We start from the raw sequence: 18,196 nt of genomic DNA, 5'->3' as shown, positions 1-18,196 counted from the left end.
GTTTTCCATGAGTATGGCAGAGCGCCAGAGAAGACCCAGAAAGGGGGAGTCGCACATTTTGTGTTTACAGACACATGTTATTCCCAAGATTTGACGCACATCGTCCACATTAAGCCGTAATACACATTGGAATTACATATCGCTTGCAGTGACTACATTTCTTCTTATTTTTTCCCCGAGTATCTGTTTCGGTCCTATTAGGAACATATGTTCATTCCTTCATATTTTTCAGTTTTTTTTTTTTTTTACAAGGACGTCCAAAGTAAGGATAATGACATGTACCTCTGAGTACGGTTTCATAACTAGATTTTAGAATAACTTCCAGTGACTTAAGAACTGAATGTTGAAGTATTGTCTTACTACACTCCGTCTGAGTTCGTGTTAGTGACACGAGTGAATGTATTTGAAGAGTTTTTCCCGCAAGTGAGCAGTTACGGAGGCCTAGCAGCTCTGTAATATTTAACAAGAGAATTTTTTTTTCCCCCCTTGCAGGAGGCAGAATACTAACAGTGCTTCTGCTGACGTTTGGCCTCTTTCGAATATTCTGGAACGATACTTTCCTACTCAGATTTTTCCCTCCCGTTTTAGTAAGGTGATGCTGCCCTCACCTCTTCTGAGCTGGCCCAAGCTGCTGTACTCGGCCGCCTTGCCTCCCTCGTCCGGAGCCCTTCTGCTTTACCATCTTGTTTGCATCGATATATACAAGGAATCTGCCATATTTTTTCCCTCCTCCGATAGTGAACCTCGGTCATAAACCACTGGGTCTTCGATTACTTCTGCTTTAGTATCTAATCTTCATCTGTAACAGATTAGGAGTATGAGATACTATTACTGTCCTACAGCATCAACCATCAGGTCGTGTGTTCCATGGCCGTACTCCCATACACTACAGAATGCCTCATCTGAAGCAAGGTTATTAGTGACGGGAGTCGTATTTTTCTGCAAGTTTTGGACATGAAGAGTTGTAGGGGTGTTGTAAGGATCTTTCTCCTGCCTCTCCTTGCCATCATACACAGCTGCCTCAAGTCTCCGAAAAGACTTTACTTCATCTGCCAACAAATCTTTCTTGCCGAGTGTCACATGAGTTCGATCCTCTCACAACTGCTCTCTTGCCTGTTAGGTAAAAGGATAACGCTATCTTAGGCTGTCGAGGCACGCTTCACTGACAGGACGTAAGTCTGTAAATCTCTGCTAATCATTTGTTGGATCTGCTGCTCCTCCTCTGCCTGGCTTTAACCTACTAACGTATGGTATTTCAGATATAACGGTGAGCAGTGAGCGCCACTGGCTCTGTGTAAGAGGAGACTTGGTTATCTGGCCAAACGTTTCATTCTGCTCTTTTCAAGTAACCTTGGAACATTATAGTGTCTGGCTCCTCATGGAGACACCAAAGGTCTTGGCTGGTCTGTGTTACGTATGACGGTGAAGTCTGTGGGCCTGTTGTGGGAGGCTCCTTTTGTGTATAAAGTCTTTTTGTCCTGCGACACCATAGATTGCCTTTGCCCATTTTCTATAAGGAAATTTTCCACAAACTTTGTTGGGTCCATTTTCTTCGATTAAACCGTCAGGAACTCTGACCATGGAGGTACTGTGCCTTCCCCAGTCGCCTTATGTTCTTTGACGCTACATCATCTTTCAGCCGTTGGACAGAATGAACCGTATGGAAGAACTAGTAATGCTGTATTGGTCGTATGCTTGAAGCACAGTGCCCACACATATCAGTAGACAGTCGCGTGTCACAGAATCTTCTCCTAAGTCTGGAAGGCTTTGTATGTGTTTCCTTGTACTCAGTTACTCGACTGTCGTGCTCTGGGAGGACGATGTACATTGTCGCTCACTCAATCATCACGTCCGTGCATTAGCTATAGCTAGTCTCTCTCACTCCTCTTGTGTGATCGCCTGATTCAGCACAAGGGGCACAGTTTGGTGCCCAGGTTAGTTCAGCTCCCAAGCCTTAGAATTACAGTTACGTCATGTATTTCCTGTCCACTTTATAGAATGCTTTACTCTTAGATGAAGTTTGCCTTACGTTTTTCATGTTGACTTTACAGACGTTAGGAAAAAGTGTTCGAACCCTTCTGATCATCGGTTCTGATCCCACGCGACAGATCATTACTGTATCGCTTTTGTTCTCTTATTTTTCTCCTGTCATATGAAACTAGACTTTAATTCCTCCCGCAGAGCGTCATAGATTCATACGTTCTGTATAGCGATACATAAAGAGCTTTACAGAATTGAAAAAATATATAAGTAGCTTTGGCTCTACATCCCTGTACATTTGACTATCTTTTTTACGTATGTTTCGAATATAAAAAATACTACACACCAAAACTCCCTTTACTCACTGGTAGAATTGAATGATTGAACTAAATTTTTAGTAAAGATGTAACGCAGTAGATTCGCATCACACTTCAGAATTATAGTATTTTTTAAGAATTGCGTACGTGGGTTGTAATATCATAGGTTGATACAGATCTAACGGTGTCTGACCAACGACCTCGAATGCTAAGGTCATGTTCCGAGAGCTGAGGAGGAGGAGAGATCTCAATGTATTCCTTTGAAACATGAAATATAAAGTAAGATATGTGTGGGTCATGTCTCTCAGACCCTTTCCTCTGTGTGTGTGTACATCCATATGAAAAGATGTAATGATGTTTACGTACACAAATGCATGAAGATACACATTCTGTATGTTGCTGTGTGTGTGCCCCTGTATGCTGCTCTTTATCTAACCCCTCTGGTGAGGTTGTATGCGTGTATTTGTGTGGACGCTGTCCGCATTGGTCGCCCGGGGGTGTTTGCTCCCCAACTTCCCAGCATCCAGCACGCTCCCACACGACCCAAAATAGACTCGTTCTTTATGCAACGATAAGAAGTTTTAATTATAAACGGCAGACTCGAAAAAAAAAAGGGGGGGCGAACGTTTTTCGTACAGAAGGTTGATTTATTATTGCAAGTTTAAAAGGCACGAAAAATAATGTTTTTCCACTCATTATGGTCATCTGATTACCTCGTCGGGGAATTTTTTTTTTTGGAGGGGGTGGGGGGGAAGGTGGCAGTTAACTGAGTCTGGGCACCATGCATCACCCACACTCTTAGCATGGAACATCATCCCTTGCGTCTCTCTCATTCCTCCGTCCAGTGCTGGGGTAAGATCCTTATCAGCCAGCATCACACACGCTCTCGGTCCTTGAGGGGGTTGGGGTGGGTCATGCTAGTTCCAAAAGCCGTTTTCTTTCTGTCCTTAGTGAGCGGTTGGTTGCTGGTGGTGCAGTTCTCGATGAGGGGCATCATATTTTTTTTTTTTTTACGTAATGTTAATGATACTAATTATAATGATGAACTTGATGAAAGTCTTTTAAGTTTTTCGACACTAATGACGCAGGCAGGTAACAATTCTTCAGTTCTTCAGAAGATGTAGGGATAGAAGAGCCAGAGGACATAACACTAAGCAAGAAACTTGTTAAGATAAAAGATGAAAAGATGTGCTCTTGCAGTGTAAGAGTTGTGGATGAATGGAATACACTGACTAAAAGCATAGTAAATTCGGATGACATACAGACGTTGAAAAGGTACGATAGCAGAGGTCTCAGTAGATAAAGCCACACAAATGAAGAATCCGCTTCCCTTACTGTACGAAAGGGTAATTTCACACACACACACACACACACACACACGCTCGGGTTCGAATCCTAGGCGCAGCTCTTGGCCCACAGCCAACCCAGCTGTTAATTATCCCCTTGGGGCTGGTCGGTAAATGAGTGCCTGGATTGGGCTGGGGTTTGTGTGTGTGTATATATAAATAAATGAAAAGGGTTTATTGGATTTTACGTGTATTTGTGTATATACGATGAGAGTATATGCTACCTATATACAAGGTTAAGAGACGGGGAAACACGAGTTCGCAACTCAAAACACTTATAAAATGATTACACAAATATATGTGACGTGTACATCGAATCCTTGTTTATGGAAGTAGAGGAATCGAATCTAAAGATATGATTCTGCTGGTTCAGACTGTTGCTTGTGGATGTGTTGGGAGTAGACCTGTGGCAGCCAGGGGCGTGCCTCATCTCCGCATCCCAGAGTACTGGCGTTCCCCCAGGTCCTCCACTGGTATCCCTGGCCCCGCGCCCCCTCCCTTCCCAAACCCCTCACTCCAGACCACCTTCCTTCTGCCTCTCCCCAAACACTCCAGGACCTCCTCTCACCTCAGTCCTGCTAGCCTCCCCCTGACCCTAGGCGACTGCCTCTGGGAATAGCCCGGGTCGTGATCCATTGGGAAGCTGTTCCTGTGATGGAAGAATTTAGAGAGCAGCCGAGCCTTACTGTTGACACGGCGGCTTCTGCTGTGTGGCCAGAGCATACAACCCCGCCCCCTCCTCAGGCCCTCACCTGTGGCTGGCTGTGGGTGTAGGCAGGGGTGTGTGTGTTCGACTGAGGGAGGGTAGGTTCGGGGTGTGTGTGTGTGTGTGTGTCTTTCTGGTTGTTAATCACTTGATAATGATAATTTCCGGTTTATTGGTTAAAAGATGCAGTCAGAGGCTGAACATGTATGAAAGCACATTCAAGACACATGCCTTAGGACACTTGGGCTGTAACAGAGGAAGAGTATCAGACAGACACACTTTGCACAATATATTAAATGAAATTGAAAAATATTCACGTTGGACGGGATGAGAATGTTCCAGCGGCTTGTACGAGCCGGACGGGATCGATGCACTTGCGATGCCCCACTGCGTCTCGAAGGAAGAGGAAGGAGGCTTGTTGTGGTGGGCGGTGTCGGGAATGGTGCTGTGGTGGCTTCCTCCCGAACCATCAGATGAGGTCCAGGTGATGATGGTCGGCAAGAGTTAGGTGGATCTGTGTGTTTGTTGAGATCCTCTTGATGGGTAGTGTTTGTTTGTTGGTCTTTGTTGTTGATGTGCATTTATGTGTGTATATTTGTAAGAATGGTGTGTGTGTATACAAGAACACTGTGAAGAAATAGACCCCGTTATCACATGAAGTTCATTATTGCCAGTATTTCCATCACCCCGGGACAATTTTTTCTGTTTCTGATCTTTAGTGGGTGCAAGGGAATGGTAGTCTAGTGAACCGTTGTCTTAGCACGGTACCTTGATGAATGCAAGTGTGTACTGTAGTTGTATTGTGAGACGAAGTGGTTCGTTTTTCTATCTGGTCTTCATACTTCCTCCTCTTCTTCTTCTCCGTCTTTCGTCTTTCCTGACATTTCCTCTTCCTTTGAATCCTTGTTCTTTTTTCCTCCCCTTATTTCCCCCTCTTGAAGAACCGTCCTTGCACCATAAGGGTCAGGTCATACCCAGAGATCATACCACCGTGCTCAGGTGAATTGCAGGATGGCTAAGAGGGCAAAGTCTTGAGTGCATTGAGGTATGCGTGGAAGGCGAGGTCACTCTGTGAGGGCAGTGATGGGTATGTTTGATATGGGTAGTCCTATCGGTACCGTGTACGGGAGCGAACGAGGACGTTGTGGTGTACAAGGGGCGACGCGCACTGTCACTAGGCTCAAACAAGGTGAACGAGGCAGTCAGGGTAAACCTCATGAAGGTCTGCTGGGCTTCACTGGAGACCCGAGTCTCAAGTCTCGGTGATTAAATATAACGGTTGGCGCTATCTTGCAAACTGGGAAACGGCGAAGGAGTCAGTATATGTGTATTATATATATGTATATATATATATATATATATATATATATATATATATATATATATATATATATATATATATATATATATATGTGTGTATGTATTTGTTTTGTTTAGAGTTGGCTGGTAGGATTACATATTCATAATTCATTCGCGTTGTTAAAGGTCACTAAAGGTTACATTCAAAGTTCAAAACTCTGGTCATGTTAACAATGGCGGAGCGGACGCAGTGATTGGCATCGCTGGTGTAACATTTCTGAAGGTCAGTTGGTGACGAGTCTGCGACAAGCCGTAGTGAGTGAGTGTGGGTGGTGTGTGTGTGTGGGAGGGAGGGTGGAAACCTTAGTTTTTTTTCTTTCTTTCACTTGAGGAGTAATGAACGCGTGGATGGGGAGAGTGTGTGAATACTGTATTACGTGACTTTGACGTTGAACATAATGGAAATCGGGATGAAGTGATCCTTTCGATGTGGTGTATCATGGTAAAGAGGGTCTGGATACTGAGTGTGAGGAGGAATGATGTGGATGTGCTATGCACTGTTGAGTGGACTGATGATGGATGGATTTAGTGTGCGCATGTTAAGTACGTCAGCAGTTCTCATATCGTAACTTACAGTGAAAGACTGGGGGGTTGTTTGTATGCTGATTCTCCTACGTCCTGATGGCGTAGAATATGTGTGTGTGTGTGTGTGTAAACTCGGGTCTGTGAGGTTAATTCTTACTCCATGACTGGAAGCATCTCTTCCGTATGTACATAATATGATTCACGAACATGTGCTTACACTTACTCTTGTATCCTTTTTTTTGTCTGGCCGGCTAGTATGTCCAGAGACATTGGCCTCCGTCTGAGATGTTGTGGTTCGGCTTGGTATCTCAGTGTCGTGTGTGTGATGAGTTCATGTACATGGAGGGATCCGGTGATGTGCCATTACTGACTATGCTGCTTCTGTCTACTGTAGTTGTGTGGCGTACATGCCTATTTCTGTGGGTACGTCGCCGCTTACAGAGCTCCGCGCGCGACAGTACGATCTCTAAGCATGACGGTATGGCCATTTGGTGTGATAGCTTAGCTTTTGGCATGACCCTTAAGGATGAAGCCAAAGGCCAGGCCGTCGTGCTCAAGGATATCGGTGCACCGTTCGTCGTGCTCATGGGTCGTTGTACCATAATGCTCAAGAAGTGTACCGTCGTGGGGGTCGCGCCATCGTACTCCCAGGATCGTAAGCGTTATGATCGAAGGGTTAACACACTTAAGGTACTTGACAAGTTAAAAAAAGAAAATAGATAAAAACTTATCCTCTTGCTAGTGAGTTGAGCCAGGTACATTTGGGGTCCTTTTGCCTGAGCAACTTACCTTTCCAAGTAACTCACTGCCTGTACAAGGAAACCATACGGAAAGTTGGCGGAGAAGTCACACAAACTCTGCGTCTCCTCATCTTGTTTTGGAGAGTTCCTACCCCCTTCCCTCCGGTCAGACACAGCAAACATGTTTGTCGCAAGTTTGGGGACGTGGAATAGTCTCCCATCTTTCTGTAGGTGTAAACCCAAGGTGCAAGTTGTCCTGGTTCGTTTTGGGTTTAATGAAGGTTCATTTGCCCTGTTTTGTGTTGGGTTGAACTGTGTATGGTTGATAGATTTATATGTCCTGGATTGTTTGATTTAACGTAGGTTTGTTTCTCCGGGTTTATGTTGGGGTTAGCATAGGCCTGCAGGTTTATTTCTTTTGTTTTGTGTTGGTTTTAACGTAGGTGTTACAGCCGGGAATGAATTTTCTCGGGTGATCACCCATTGCCACCTCTTTTGTTCAGTATAAAGAGGTGATTAAAACGATAACTAAACCAACAGAAGATAAATAAAAACGCATTGATTATCCTGTACAGAAGAAATTCAGACAAAAACTGAAATCTAATTGAAAATAGTCTTACCTCAAACCTGAATCTCCAGATACACACAGACTGAGCAGTCTGCCATCAGTTCACAAGCTGACAACAGCTTGCGCCAGTTCAGACTGAGTGAGTCGTCACTTAACTCGCATGTGTTCAGCCCCTCCGTCTCTCCAGGGGATGACACAACAAGGTGCCCTGACTTGAGTTGCGGTACTATACGGATTCCTAACACAATGAAGACCGTCCTGGGTTCCATACATACCTCACAGCCTGACCCTGGAGTCTTCAGCGCACATCACGATCCTGGTGCCGTGCAGTAGCGATTCTCGGGCGGTGCCATGTGTGAACGCTAACGCCCCCTGGAGATGATGATCGCCACCCCCACATGGTAGTCGCAGTCTGCTGTGTTTTTCACCATTAACAAAGATTTGTGGTACACTTTTTGGTGTTTGGTTTCATTACCTGTTGATCTGACCACTGGTGTACATTATCTTGGTATCCTGTACGTCCTTCACTTTAATAAAGATTATCCATCTCTTTGCTTCTTTACCCTTCACAGTAACTCTTGTCTGCCAGTTTTAAGCACTCCTTCATTCTGGTGTGAGTGACTTCTATTTGATATTATTCTCGCTATTAGTTTTTTTTAGTGATTAATTATTTCTTTTTTCCCTCCCAGCTTGATCTGTTCTTGCATTCTGTTATACATTTGGAGACTTGTTTGGTTGCCGTGTCATATGTTGCATCCTCGTCATCTCTGTCTTCAGTTTTACGTGTGTATATATGTCTGTGAGTACATACGCGTTTGTCTCTCTATCTGCGTCTGTGTGTGTGTGTGTGTCTGTATAGGCTGCGGGCGGGGCTCTTGTGAGCCGCCATTGTGGACTTTCGGTTTCCCATATTCCGATATTGGTCCAACGATGAGCAGGATTGTACTGCGGTCTTCCCTCTATACATATTAATCCGGGGTTTTCTCCCCGTCATTTGACATGTTAGCTCTTGCCTGTGTGGTCAGACGTAAGTGTACATTACCATTTCATGCAGCATGTGTGGAGGGGATTTAAACGTGAGACTATTTACATCCATTTTTATGTTAGTAATTTCATGAATGAGATTCCTCCTCCAGCCGCGGGGGTCGTTGCTTGTAGTTGTCTCTTTTGCTCTCTGGATTAATCTTACTCATTATAAAACCTTCATATTGTAACCTTTTTTTTTTTTTCAGTTGTTTCCCTTTGCTGCCATCGAGCAAGTATCAACGTAATAGATATAGAATGTCTGTGAGGTATTCTGTTCTGGAGAATATAAGGAAGAAGTGTGGGTTCTCCTGTCGGTGTTGGACGGCTTGAAGAACGACTCAAGACTTTATCTTATCTTTATTCACTTGATCTTTAATGGACTGCACTAGAGACATTGCGGCATCCACTGTGGCCACCGCATCTAAGGGTCGTACTTAAGGGGCCTGTTGCCGTGCTTAAGGGTCGTTCCGTCGTCCTCAGTGTTCGTTTCGTCGTGCGCGAAGGGTTGATTTTGTTCAGTTGTTTCCATTTCATCTTGCATCTTCGTCAGGAAAGAGCCTTGCAAAATGCTAACCTATCGCCAGTTGAAACCGATATTTTCATGCAACGGTGCTAAGTGTACCTTAGAAATTGCTTGAATGTAATTACGATGTCAACGGCAGATTTAAGTAATCGAAACATAATTATCGGTTACAAGTTAGGTATATTTTGATGACGCAACGACGGGTTTTCTTTGATCGTATAATCCGACATAGAAAGGTAATTACTGTATTGTTCTAGGCTATTTTTCCCCCCATTGCTTGTACTCTTAAGGGATATATATATATTTCACACTTGCATAACTAAACAAGAATTACTCACAGTACTGAGTATTATGTAGGAGTGTTGAGCTTGTTTGAAAATTCATAGCATCATTTCTGAGTTGGCATTACTCGTGTGTACATGATTAGTCTTCCCTGTGTGCAGAGTTACCCCTTAATATTTGATGGTGTCAGTCGTGTAAACACTGGGCTCTTGTGTTCTCATGCATGGTTGCTATATATATATATATATATATATATATATATATATATATATATATATATATATATATATATATATATATATACAAAGATGTTCCCTGACCCCACCAGCACGTTGCTTTGTCTCATCAAAGCAAGACGAACTGGCTCGTCCTGCCAACTTGTCCTTGCAAACACCATGATCCTTCTCCAACCTCCCTCACTTTCTCCACACAAGTTCTCCAGCTATCTCCTGTCTGTACGTGTATTCGTTTTTAAATGTGATTATGATTTAGTCCCACAGACCTATGACCCCACCTAGTCCCCGGTATCATGGGGTGATAAAAATCTGTGGGTTCCCGCCTGGCTCTACCGCCAATGAGTGGGAGAGCTCAGACAGCAGTGGTTCCGGCCGCTCCCCGGCGACCTGTCTTTCTCAGACAGACCTGCTTCGCTTTGTCTTCACTGTACCAACATTCTTGGTGTCTCTAGTGATCCCTCTTCTGTTGAACACCATCTGTCCAGCACCTCTCGAAATATGTTGCTTCTCTCTGAGACGCAATTGTCTTGTGTGATGTTCTAACCAGCCCCTCCTCTTTTTCACATCGAACTATAATCTCCACCCACGACTCCGGTGCAGAGATGGTGTCTGTGCTTAATTCGGCTTCAACACATCTGTTGCACGCCTCGAGTCTCCCAATTACTACACTTTTCCTTTGTTTCGCCTCCTGCTCTCCTAATTCTACAGATTATGTATTTCTTCGACTATCTAAAACTCCTGCCATGAGACGATGGTATCCTCTCACCCGCAAGCCAAGATCCTCTTCCTAGTAGAGTTCAACGTTCACCATAAAGAATGGTTGAATTCCTCCCATACAGCACATTATCTCCCGGCCCACCGCCCGTACTCCTGACCGCTGGGAGCGTTCTCTTAACATTCTGGATCTGTTTTTCACCTCTCATCCTTTGCGCTGTAAATGCAGTCTCGCCCCCAATTGGTTCATCTGACTGTTTTAAAGGCACCTCCCCCTCCAGCAGCCCATTCTGACATAATATTGGCGCCACAACAAAGCTGACTGGAATAACTGAAGAAAATTCTTTTCTGACTTTGTTCCGGTAAATATCCGTCTCTTTTGTGGTGCTGCTTCTGGCTCCGCCAAACGTATAACAGAGGTCATTGTTGCGGGAAGGTAACGTTTATTTCCTCCTCCTCCTCCTCCTCCTCCTCCACCCTTCCTCCAAGATGACCTCTCCTTCCCATCCATGGGTCAACCGTTCCTGTTCTGAGGCCATTCAGGCAAGGAATCAGGCTTGGAAAAACTCTCCATCCACTGACTCCCATTCAGCATATGTCACTGGCCGTGATCAATGCAAGTACGTTATCCGTGAGGCAAAGCGTTCTTTTTCAAAAAAAAAAAAACCTTTTCGCCTTTGGTATTTAGCCAAGGGCATCGCTAACAACTGTCGTTCTGTCTTTATATATATATATATATATATATATATATATATACACACACATATATATATATATATATATATATATATATATATATATATATATATATATATATATATATATATACATATATATATATATATATATATATATATATATATATATATATATATATATATATAATATGAGAGAGAGAAGCAAGAGGGACTTTAAGGAATGAAAATACGAAAGAAGACAGACAGGAGAGAGAAAGAGGATACCCCCCGACATTGAGAGCCAGTCAAGAATAAGTCATATGAGGGCAAAAGGTCACAAAAGCCGAGATGAAATACCACTCGTTATTTTGGGTTTCAACCCTGTGACCCCTCACTGTGAGGGCGATGAAATGATAGGCTGCCCCCTCCATGTGACGTCACGGAGTTCCTCCCACCTCCTGCCTTCCACCCTTGGGTCTTTTAATGTACGTAAATCTGCCGCTAAGTGGGTCCTCCAGCGGGATCATTGGACAGAATATTACAACAGCAAGAGCGTTGCTTTGGCAGTGTTGTGTATCGGTTAGCGTTCCTGACCATGATAAATTCACGGCCGCCCAGGTTCGAGCGCATAGGTTCGAATCCTGGTTGTGGCAGTCGGTCCACAGTCAGCTCGGCTGTTTTTCCACCCCAAGGGGATGGTCGATAAAATGGGTACCTGCTCAGGCTAGGATGTATATAGGATGGCCTGTTAGAACCTCAGCTGCCCGTGCAGTCTCACCTAGCATAAAAAAGAAAGATGCACCGACAGCCTTGTTTTTAATTTGAAGGAGAGCTAGAAGAGTGAGAGAGAGGGTACAAACTTAGTCACGACATGAGAGAGAGAATTATGCATGGATAGATTGAAAGTTTAATGTATATATGAGCTACATTCATGGACAGACGGACACGCAGATGGGAAGACGGACAAAACTTATTGAACACCCAGAAACTACAAGATGCACACCTTCATGGTTTGCAAGAATAATACCCAGATGTATTTGCTATCTCACGAAAATTTAGTTTTTTGAACTACTGTCTCAGAGCTGTGTGATGTTATGTATAAACTATTTGTGTAAGTAGATAGATGCATCTGCATTCACAAATAGAGGATATATATATATATATATATATATATATATATATATATATATATATATATATATATATATATATATATATATGTATATATGTATATATATATATATATATATATATATATATATATATATATATATATATATATATTGTGTGTGTGTGATCCCGGTTAGTTTCGTGGTCGTGAAACATTTTTTTGCCAGAAAATATCAATTAACGTGTAGGTTTGCCGCGGGTCAAGCCACATTCAGGCCAAGGTCGCCCCCGCCCGCCTGCTGCCTGGCCGGTTTCCACTGTCGACGTCGTTCGGGGTTCACTGTGTGGGGAGGGATGGAAGTTGAAGGACTCGTGATGAGTTGATTAATCATAGATGCTAACCACAGCTGCATTGCACATATGGCCTTATTGCTGATGTAGCGTGATTTTGCAAGCTTGAACGGAAATCCGATTGACTAGATGTATTTATATTTTTTTCTCTCTCTCCCACGACTTTATACGTGCGTGTTTGTGTAAGTCTTGATGGATGACTGTTTAAACGCACGAGTCGTAGTGGCAAAGTTGTGGAGTGAGATGTTTACGGTCGTCAGCACGACACGTCAGCCTTCACACAGCAAGGTCTTGCCACGAACCGCCTTCAGAACTTCGGGGCGTGGGGTCTCATGCACTGTAATGTTACCAGAGACTAAAGGGCATGATGAATAGTATTACTGTAATGGCTACACGTCTTCGTTACGGCTGGGTTTGTGTGCTGCACCACCATGTTTGTGGGAGGTACGGTATGCTGTATACAACAAGACTTTTAATTATATTAACCGTATATTTTCACTCGGCCTTATATAGGAAAGGCCAAGGGTGTCATACAACGACTCTGTTCTCTATATGGCTTTACTTCTCTGATCAGAATCTGTTGTTATTGTTCAGACATATCGTCTCATGTCCTCTCTGACTACATGATGTGGTGCATGTTGTGGGGACTTTAGATTTTCAGTCTAATGTTCCTTTAATGTCGCGCTTGTATTCCGTATTGCTGGTAGGGATGCTTATATGATGTGGTCACTCTTGATCGGATCCTATACTCACACCCTGTCTGGTTTCCACGCCACCCGAGGAAAGGAATGGAGTGGTGGGTTGCGTGCCCCCCTGCTTTCCCGTCCCCCACCACCTTGATGGTGGAGGGTACCCTTCCTTAGCACCCCAGTAGTGGACTGGTGGGTGCCGTCCCTTCCAGCACCCCGGTAGTGGACTGATGGGGACTTTCTCCCCAGTAATGGACAGGTAGATACCCTCCAACACAGGAATAAATTGGTAGGTTCCGTCCCCCAACACAGTAGTTGACTGGTAGATACCGTCCCCCCAACACAGTGGTGGGTGGACTGGTAGATGCCGTTCCCCGGCACAGTAGTGGACTGGTAGATGCCGTTCCCCGGCACAGAGTGGACTCACGTCGGTGTGTTCACAAGCGGTTCGTTACCTGGTAATTGCATGATCCAAGTGGGGTTTGGTCGAGGGGTTGTGTATTCCCTGACGCAGGTGCATGGCGGGAGAGGGGGTGAGGGGTGGAGGCTCTCGTGCATGGTATGACACACACACACACACACCACACACACAGTGTCCTCATAACTCCCACTCTCTCCGCATATTGCGCTCTCGGGAATGGCTTTGTTGAAAGGTGAAGGACATTTTATTGAATGCAAATTTGAACTTGTCGACAAGTTGGGGTTTCGAGAGCCATACAGATGATAAGTTGCAATGGTGCCAATTTGATGTTAGTAATCTCGTGAGAACAGCGGTACGACCCTTGGTTATAATGCCCCTTTCCCTTGACCCGACCCTTAAAGGGCTAACCCCTGGAGTCGTCATCAAGAGGTTAAAAGCACACCCGTCAGCCTCGTACCAGTGTTGTCATAGTTAAGTGACCGAAGCCGTTTTCGTCACTAACGTGGAGGTTGAGACAAATGGTAAGTGTCGTATAACTCGTACGCGCTGGTGGTGCCGTGCCTTTGGTCACACTACTGGAGGGGAATTCTGGCTGGAACCGGATCCTGTATAGCAGTGAAAAGATTGTCTCTCTCTCTCTCTCTCTCTCTCTCTCTCTCTCTCTCTCTCTCTCTCTCTCTCTCTCTCTCTAGGGACTTCATCTGACAAGATATACCAGTGCTGTGTGGAGTAAAATGCCCTGGTGATTAATGACCTATTCATGAGCGCCCTAGTGAAAGATCATTTGAGCAGACTACCTCCGGGATAATGCCATAGACTGTCATTATGATTAAAACGGGACGAACGTTACGGTAATTGTATTGCTTTGTCTCTTCACAATCTACACAAGTTGTAGTGATCTCGATTCTAAACTGTGGAAGTAAATGCATTGTACTTTTTCATTGCCTTGGCTACAATAGATTTGTGATTATGATAATACGTGACTCTCTCACGGCAAAACCCGACAGATATATATATATATATATATATATATATATATATATATATATATATACAATTTAGAGCCGTGTGAATACACAGTGTGACATCACGCGCGACGCCGTGACGTCACTGAAGGATGCAGAGAACAACAACAGTGTCTTCGAAGCAGATGGAGGTCGCTTACACCACCGAGCTAGAGGTTGGCAAGATCCCGTCAGTTCATCTTGCCTCTGTACTGCATGATTTTGTGGCATGTGAACGTCAGCCTCGCGCTGTCTTGCGGCTTGGGGTTTATTCTGCTGGTCTTTCGGTATACGATGGGGGTGACCCATAGGCGCGTCGTGACGTCAGGCCCGTATGCGCGACGGTACGACCCCCCTTCTTACCTAAAGGTCGTACCGTCACGCTCAAAAGGTGACTGTAGGAAAACACAGTGGCAGAGTGTGACGCTCTTGTCTACTGTGGCGATAGATGAATGTGGGATCAGAGTTTTCTCGGCTCCCTGGAATTTCCAGCATTTTTTTTCTTTTTCTTTTTTTGTCTTTTTTGTCTTTTCCAGCTAAACAAACCGGGGATGGAGGTGGCGCGGGCAGCGTGTTGACACTTGGGATTAATCAAGGCTTCCCGCGCCCAACCGCGCCCTCGCCAGCCGCGGATGTAACGCGCGTGGAAGTTTGTTTTTGTTACGCGACGTCACAGAGGGTTGACGCGTGCTGGCGAGTCAACCCCGCATTGCAGGGGTGAGTGTCGATAGAATGGTGAGTTGACGGGGTGGGAGATCATGGGCGAGGTGGGGGAAGGAGGGCGGGAAAATAATTGATCAGCGGGAGATCAGACCAGGGAGACATGCTACGAGCGGAGGGAACCAACCACCCTCGAGATTCTTCTTTCAGAAATGACAAGAGAGACAGTCTGGGTAGAAATCCCCGACAGAGTACAGGAAATAATGCACCGTACATGTCATGTGAACACATCCTACCCAGCAGAGGATGTTTGCTCTACTTTTGTCCGTCACTGCGTTAAAAGTCGGTTATGGATGAATTCAACAAAGTCCCTCTTTTATTTTTTTTTTTTTTGCGGTGGATTGTTTAGTTTATTTCGTCAGTTGTAGGGTTTTTTGAAGGCAAGAGATCTGAAATCAAAAGCGAGGTCGACTGGCTAAGTTTGACCACTGCTATGTACTTGCCGTCGTGTCTTGTTTGACCAGTGATCACCACCGCCACTCCCTGTGTTACGTCGCTGTCTGCAGGACGTGTGACGGTCACGACATGTAACAGTCATCCCTCCTCGTGTACCCCACCAGCAACAGCGCCATATGAGTCTCGCCCATGCGTTCCGCTCCCCCTGCACTTGTCATCTTCCCGGGGGAGGAGAGGGAACTGAAACAACACGAGAGGAGCGCCCCACCCAATAGACCCACCAGCCCACACACTTCCATTAGTCGGTTCCACCCGCCTCTTCACCAGTGGCCTCCAACCTTCTCTCTCATTGTATGGCTGTATACCTGCAGTTTCCCCTCACCATATTGGCGTAACACGCTATTTTCGCTCGTCTCACTTGTATACACTTGTCATCATCTCACAGTACTGGTCTACATTTGTCCCCCAGCTTAACCACAGATGCTTTCCCCTACTCAGATACTCTGGAAGTGCTTCCTTAACCATTTTGAAGGCCATCAGCGGGTGAATGTGGCCGGTTGTGTTCTCAAGTAAGCTTCTTGCTAAGTTTCTTGTTATGGCCTTTGGTTTCTCTGTCTTTGCATGTGTCCGAGAACTGGTCTTCTGTCTTCCGTGGGGTCTTAATGACGGCACTGTCTTCGTGACCTTCCTCTAGACCTTTTCTGTTAGTTATTTGTGCGCGTCTGAGTACGTTGACCAAACTTGAGAATCGTATTGCAGTTTTTAACGTAATGCCCGATGTGAATAGTTATTTGAATATTTCCTTCTTTTTGAAGTTCAATGTATTTTTCACATTTCCCAGGAGACGGTTCGTCTGCTCTACAATTCTCAAAATAGATATAATATCGACTCGAAAGTCCATCTCTCACACAGATTTTTTTTACCTTTACTTCTTGATGATCTTTGTATCGAGGTCTTGTTTCACTACTGCTTTCACCGTTCTGTTTCAGTGTCCCATGATCTCTTGTTCTTCAGCAACAGACAGTACCCTCTGTTTTTGTTCTTCAGCCTTGTTAGCGGCTTTTGTTTCCTCTTCCCTGTCTTCAGCAATCTCTGGTATCTGTATTATGGGCGTTTATTTTTGGTAATTCATTCCTGGGGTATCTCGTGAAGACCCTCCTCTGAATAAACTCTTAAATTCTTTCAGTCATTTCGATTTTATGAGGGTCCTGGATTAATTTTCTTTGTTCCCAAAATTGCTCTTCGATTTGATGGCTCACTCTTCTTGATGGCTGCTTTAATTCCTCGGTTTCTTAATTTCTTCATCCTTTTGTTGTAACTTCTGATCCTATTTCTCTGTTGATGACAGCAACCTCCCAACCTCATAGTCCCAGCTGATCCATCCTTTGGTTCTCTCAGTCATTTCTCCATAATGCAAAACTAGCAAGATCCTCTTCGTCCAGGCTCCTTTAAACTTAAGTACAGCTGTATGGTCTTGTTCATTTACCTCTCCCAACTCCATTTGTTGTACAGCTCTAGCCCAACTTGGTGCTGGGCTTCAGCTGTGTATGCTCTTGAATTTTGGTACCTCTGTGTGCGTGTGTGTGTGTGTGCCAGAGTACATGCTCATAGGCACAGTACCGAAATATTGAGGGCCAGTTTTCATTCAGGGTTAGAAGTGTGGATACGTTGGGGTAACTGGCTTGATCCTGCCCTTGTGTGGGCAGCGAGGCAGAACTCCCTCATATCGATCGCTCGAGGGGGGAATTTTCAATTTAGGATCGAGTCCGACGAGACAAATTACCCAGATCACAGGACTCTACGGAACTTGTACTATTACACTGTGTCCTCCACACGCCTTACCATCCCACACCCTCCACCACCACACAAGCTTTCACTCCACCTGCCATCCTTTGAGCTTGCAACACACCCACCATCTCCTCAGCCAGCGATGACCTACCACCAGCACTAACACCCACCATCCCCCGAGCTTACACCGCACTCCGCCAGCACTACACCCACCACCGCAACCCCCGGAGCCAGCGCTACACCCACCAGCTCACGGGCCTACATTGCCCCTTTAACTTGGGCAAGGCTACACCGTGCATGTTGTTAAAGGTGACCCAACACCGCCCCACCGCTGGCCGAACGGTGTCCCGGCTACACCTAATAATAGAACTTACCTCACATTACCCCCCCCCCCCCCTCCCCCCAAGTTACACCTTCTGGCCAAATTATTTAGAAATTTTCATCGTAATTTCCAGTTTTCATAACCTGTGTTGGATACTTCTAGCGAAAAAGAGGAACAGATAAAAACGTTTCGTCCTTGGGCATTCGTATCGCTACGATGTACAAAACAAAATATTACACATGTACAGTGAAAACCATTTGCCTCTAGTCAGTGGTAGGGGGGAAAAAGTATAGAAAGCAGACTCTGCTGAGTGGTGGTTCATGTGACGAAGAATCCAGCATAGTAGGAAATTTAAAAGTAATTCTCAAGTTTCATAGATTTGAACATACTGATTGT

This window comes from Panulirus ornatus, chromosome 32 (genome assembly GCF_036320965.1).
Source record: "Panulirus ornatus isolate Po-2019 chromosome 32, ASM3632096v1, whole genome shotgun sequence".
Lineage (NCBI taxonomy): Eukaryota > Metazoa > Arthropoda > Malacostraca > Decapoda > Palinuridae > Panulirus > Panulirus ornatus.
This window is presented reverse-complemented; position numbering follows the sequence as displayed.